Source organism: Prionailurus bengalensis, chromosome B3 (assembly GCF_016509475.1).
Source record: "Prionailurus bengalensis isolate Pbe53 chromosome B3, Fcat_Pben_1.1_paternal_pri, whole genome shotgun sequence".
In the NCBI taxonomy this organism is placed as follows: Eukaryota; Metazoa; Chordata; class Mammalia; order Carnivora; family Felidae; genus Prionailurus; species Prionailurus bengalensis.
Genome location: NC_057355.1, coordinates 661,075 through 666,782, shown reverse-complemented (window position 1 = coordinate 666,782; position 5,708 = coordinate 661,075). Strand labels below are relative to the sequence as shown.

Below are 5,708 nucleotides of genomic sequence, written 5' to 3'. Positions count from 1 at the left end.
TTGTCTTTCTCTGACTAATTTCACTTAGCATAATACCCTCCAGTTCCATCCGTGTAGTTGCAAATGGCAAGATTTCATTCTTTTTGATTGCCAAGTAATACTCCATGGTGTATATATATATGTGTGTGTGTGTATATATATATATATATACACATATATATATATATATATATATATCACATCTTCTTTATCCATTCATCCCTAGATGGACATCTGGGCTCTTTCCATACTTTGGCTATTGTCAGTAGTGCTGCTATAAACATGGGGGTGCGTGTGTCCCTTCGAAACAGCACACCTGTATCCCTTGGATAAATGACTAGTAGTGCGATCGCTGGGTCGTAGGGAAGTTCTATTTTTAGTTTTTTGAGGAACCTCCATACTGTTTTCCAGCGTGGCTGCACCAACTTGCATTCCCACCAACAATGCAAAAGGAATCCTCTTTCTCCGCATCCTCGCCAACATCTGTTGTTGCCTGAGTTGTTAATATGAGCCATTCTGACAGGTGTGAGGTGGTATCTCACTGTGGTTTTGATTTGTATTTCCCTGACGATGCGTGATGTGGAGCATTTTTTCATGTGTCAGTTGGCCATCTGGATGTCTTCTTTGGAGGAGTGTCTGTTCATGTCTTTTGCCCATTTCTTCACTGGATTATTTGTTTTTTCGGTGTTGACTTTGATAAGTTCTTTATAGATTTTGGATACTAACCCTTTATCTGATATGTCGTTTGCAAATATCTTCTCTCATTCTGTTGGTTGCCTTTTAGTTTTGCTGACTTTTTCCTTCACTGTGCAGAAGCTTTTTATTTTGATGAGGTCCCAGTAGCTCCTTTTTGCTTTTGTTTCCCTTGCTTCTGGAGACATGTTGAGTAAGAAGTTGCTGTGGGCAAGGTCAAAGAGGTTTTTGCCTGTTTTCTCCTGGAGGATTTTGATGGTTTCCAGTCTTACATTTAGGTCTTTCATCCATTTTGAGTTTATTTTTGTGTCTGGTGTAAGAAAGTGGCCCAGGTTCATTTTTCTGCCTGTCGCTGTCCAGTTTTCCCAGCACCATTTGCTGAGGAGACTATCTTTATTCCATTGGATATTCTTTCCTGCTTTGTCAAAGATTAGGTGGCCATATGTCTGTGGGTCCATTTCTGGGTTCTCTATTCTGTTCCATTGATCTGAGTGTCTGTTCTTGTACCAGTACCATACTGTCTTGATGATTACAGCTTTGTAATACAGCTTGAAGTCCATGATTGTGATGCTTCCTGCTTTGGTTTACTTTTTCAAGATCGCTTTGGCTATTCAGGGTCTTTTCTGGTTCCATAAAAATTTTAGGATTATTTGGTCTAGCTCTGTGAAGAATGCTGGTGTTATTAAGTTCATTTTTATTTTTATTTAAAGACTTATTTATTTTTGAGAGAGCGAGCAAGCCTGAGGCAGGGAGGGGCAGAGAGAGGGGGAGAGAGAGAATCCCCAGCAGGTTTCGTACTGTCAGCACAGAGCCTGACACGGGCTCGAACTCACAAACCCCAAGATCATGACCTAAGCCAAGGTCCAACGCTTAACTAAGATACCCAGGCGCCCCAAGAAGTTTATTTTTAAAATCACTGAGCATACACTTTGTGATAAGCACCGGATGAAACTAATATAATGCTGTATGTTAACCACACTAGAATTTACAATAAAATAAAGTGAAACAAAGTAAAATAAAGTAAAAAATAACTGAGCATATGCCAGTGATTAGGGTATTTTGCTGGCTCTGCGAAACAAAGGTCGTTGTCTGGAACTGAGGACGCACAGGCTCTGACACGAACCTGCCTGCACTGAGATGCTACGTGACCCTGGGCAAACTGTGGCCCATTTTTGGGTCTCAACTTCATCCAAAAATTGGAAGGGTGTGCATGTGAGTTCTATGATTTTTGTAGAAACTGAGCAAAATGTTCGAACTGCAGCTAATCCGTATCCTCCCGGCCTTGGTTGGGGCTGGACGTGTTTTCCCGTGTCCTGTTGGTGGTCATGTGAAGATTTGGCTCCACTGCCAACCTTGGCCACAGGGGCAGGTGTGTGGGCGTCTGGAGAGAACGTGGTGGGCGTTGGGATCCTTCAGACGGGCTGGAGTTTTGTGTGACCTTGGGTTAGCTATTTAACCTCTGTTTGTTTCCTCACTGGTGAAGTGAGTGTGATGGCATCCACTCCACTGGGCAGGTGCAAAGCTCAGGTAGATGCCATGCTTTCCCTACAGCTGGGGAGGACCCTCCGCCGGGTGGGGAGGACTCTCAGCGGGGTGGGGAGGATCCTAAGGATGACATCTGATCAGTCTGACAGTTTGTTGATCCAAACTAGACAAAGAGAGTAGAAGTGGCCGGGGGCCCCTTGTAGGGCAGAGGCCGTGGCACGAGGGTCTCCCCTTGCCAGCCCACGAGCCCTGGGAGGAGCAGAGGAGACAACGGAGAGGTAGATGCTGGTGTCCTAGGGGCCTGCCTTCGCTCCCTGTGGGACGCTCCCAGGGCCTTGTGGACGTGCCAGCAACCGCAGGGCTGGAGACGCCTCCCTGAATTCTGCTCGGGTGGGGGCCGCACTCTGTGGAGCAAACAGGACTCGGCGGGGGGGGCGGGGGTCCTGACACACGAGGGACAGCCATGAAGACTGCTGGCTGGGCGCTGCAGCACAGAGAATTTTCTACGGGCCTAGGGTTCCCAGTGCTGCAAGCCAGGGGGCTCTGAACTTCTGGCCTTCTGTGTGGAGGCTGGTGCTTCTCCCAGCCTGTGTCAGAGAATCCAAATCTGCTTATTTTTAATGACGTTTTCCTAATTATATTTTATATAGATGCTCATGCAAGAAAAAGGAAAAGAAAAGAAACACGTAGAAAAGCAAAGTAAGAAAATAAAAGTCACCCGTAATTTCATCCTCTGGAGACAGGAGCTGTGCACGCCCTTCAGATTTAGGTGCCTCGTGACCAGATATATTTTATGAGTTAGACTCTTTGGTGGCCGGTGGCCGAAGCTGACTCCGGCTATCTGTATTAATTAAAGCACACTTTGCTGGATCGGGAAAGTTCCCAGACTGCTACAGCTTCACACAGTGCACATTTATTTCCTGCTGAGAGGCCCCACACAGCTGTTCCAGCAGGTGGAGGGTGTGGGGGCCGCCTGGTTTCACTCAGCCACCCAGACGCCCAGGCCGAAGGTGGCTCTGGGTCTCGGGTCCCCCGTCCACACGCAGCCACGGGCAGAGGAAGGCAGCTGGTGCAGGAGGGGTCTCCGGGCGTGGCGTCCAGACCATCCCTTTGCTCTCCGTTAGCCAAATTCGGACCCGTGGCCACCTGCCAGGAGGCTGAGGCTCCAGCTTTGAGGGCCAGCGTCCCTCAAGGTGCCCTGGGAGCCACGGAGCGGGAGGCATTAAAAGGGCAGCCGTCTGTAGCCAGGGAGACCGGCCACCGCAGCTGCCAGGGACCCTTCCCAGGCTCTGGGCCCCTCCCGCAGGGTTCAGCGTCTCAGACGAGAGCACTGGCGGTCAAGCCCGAATCCTACCACGTCCCTGGCCTTCCAGTAACCCCGGTGCAGGGGGGAAGGCTCTGCCCTCTGCCGGGGTCGCCCCTCTCTCTCTCCAGGGAGAGACCACTCTCTGAAGGGCTACTGGGACAGGAGATCGGTGCTGGACACTCAAATAACCGTCTTTCATATTGTGCACTTCCCTGCGCTGTGTTGCTGGGCCTGGACCCTGTCCTTTGGCCGGTCCCACTCCCTGGGCCTCCCCCCACCATCCCAGAGGCCACAGCCGCCCCAGGGTTTCTACAGGATGGAGGGACGTCAAGGCCAATCTGGTCAGTGGAACTGCCCAGAGGCCTCATGGAAAGCAGCCACATGGAGTCCAAGGTGACTCAGCTTGGGCCACGTGTCACCAAAGTTTCTGTGTTACGCCCCCACGTAAAAAAGAAGACGTCCCCAGTCCTCCCGTTGCCACAACGGTGACCAGCCCACAGAAAGCAGCGGGAGGGGAAGGGAAGGAGGCCCACAAAGGCAGAATTCACCTCTCGTTCCCAGTCTGGAGGTGAGTTGTCTTTGGGGGACCTCCCTCTGTGAGTTCCTGGGTCCCTGACATACCCTAGTTGGCATTTGAAAAAATAAGTACATAACGAGATGCTCGACACGGTTGGTCCTCAGGGAAATGCCGACTGAAGCCTTGAGCCGTGACTCCCTTCACGAGACGTGACTCCAGTGGACAAGACGGGTGACAGCTGGTGTCGGGGAGGCCGCAGAGCCGCTGGAACTCCCGCACGCTCATGGCGGGGCTGTGCGATGGCCGCTGAACAATTATTCCGTGAGTGGCTGGTGTGAGCTCTTCTGTGACCCTGCGGCGCCCTCGCAGGCATTTGCTGATGAGCAGAGAAGCCCTGTGTTCACACGAAGATTGCACGCGGCTTTGTTCTGACAGGGGGGAGCCGGGAACGATGGCACGTCCCTCATCAGGATCAGGGACGAACAAACTGCCGTCTGCTCGCACGACAGAACACCTCTCGCCAACGCAAAGGAACCACTGCCCCCCACACAGCCACGGACAGACCTCAGAAACACGGTGAGCAAAAGCAGCCGGGCCGAAGGGACGCATTCGCGGGGGTCCACCAGACGTGGGTTCAAGGCAGGCAGACCCTCCCCGTGGGGTCGGAGCTCAGGAGGAGCAAACTCGTGGGCGATGGAAATGCTCTCCGTCTTGACGTGGGTGGTGGTCACTGGGTACATGTGCCAGGGATCATCGAGCCGTCCGCTTGTGCTGTGCCTTTGACCGCATGTGATTTATATTCTAATAAAGTACCGTGAAAATCTGTGATCCCTTTCTGGTGAATGCTGGGCCTTTCTGACTGTGGTCCCACCTCGGCTGCTGGGCGGGTCGGGGACCCACGGGCCCGGAGGCGGGTGGAGGGGGACCTCGGACCCAAGCTCAGGATGCAGGTCACCCGGTCTCACTGGTCCTGCCTCCTCCGCGAGCCCTCGGCAGGTGAGCACGGGGCGGTCTCTGCTGCACGGTGACCTGTGGCCTCCCTGGTGGCCTCGCCATGCCCACCCCCCCACCCTCCCACCCCCGTCCTCACTGGCAAAGAGTAACAGGGCGCTGCTGTTTTAACCTGCATTGCTCTGGTCTGTAGTGACGGGGAACTTCTAAAGCGTGATCGCTGACCATTTTCATTTTCTCTGTTCAGGGCCTGACGTCTTCTAGGGCCCGGTCCGCAAACCGCTTGTCCGCTACCCAGAAAGGAAAGACAAACGTCTGCCAAGCAAGGGTTTCCGAAGGGATTTTTACTTTTCCCTGCGAGACTGTGCTCCTCTCTTCTGTGCTTCTCCTGGGAGGGGTCCCTTCTGCGGGTGTTTCTTTTGTAATGACGGTGACAACGGAATCAGATGATCATCAGAGTAGGTAAAATCGGGTCAAATCCCTCAAATCCGACAGCCTCAAATCCAAGCTCCCCCACGGCTTCTACGCCTTTCCAGAGGCGGGGCATCCCGTGGCTTCCTCTGAGTGCTCTCAGGGTCCCCTTCCGGACCCACCCTGCCCTGCACACACCCACGAGTGCACACACTCACCCACACCCTACCCTGCCCTGCACACACCCGTGCCTGTACACACTCACCCACACTCGTGTCCCTGTATTCAGCTGACGCAGGCTGGCAGGTAGAGGTGAGGAGACGGACAGCTGCCAGTCGCCTCGCCCGGCTCTCGTGTGTCCGCTCT

The 5,708-nt window shown here is 52.9% G+C and overlaps 1 long non-coding RNA gene across 1 annotated transcript; it reads left to right on the top strand.

Moving 5' to 3' along the window:
• Positions 1–1,492: 1,492 nt before the first annotated feature.
• On the top strand, positions 1,493–4,616 carry LOC122468159. The gene is made up of 3 exons (XR_006293141.1): positions 1,493–4,031; positions 4,145–4,301; positions 4,416–4,616. It is a non-coding gene; the product is annotated as an uncharacterized LOC122468159 (long non-coding RNA).
• The last annotated feature ends 1,092 nt before the right edge of the window (positions 4,617–5,708 follow it).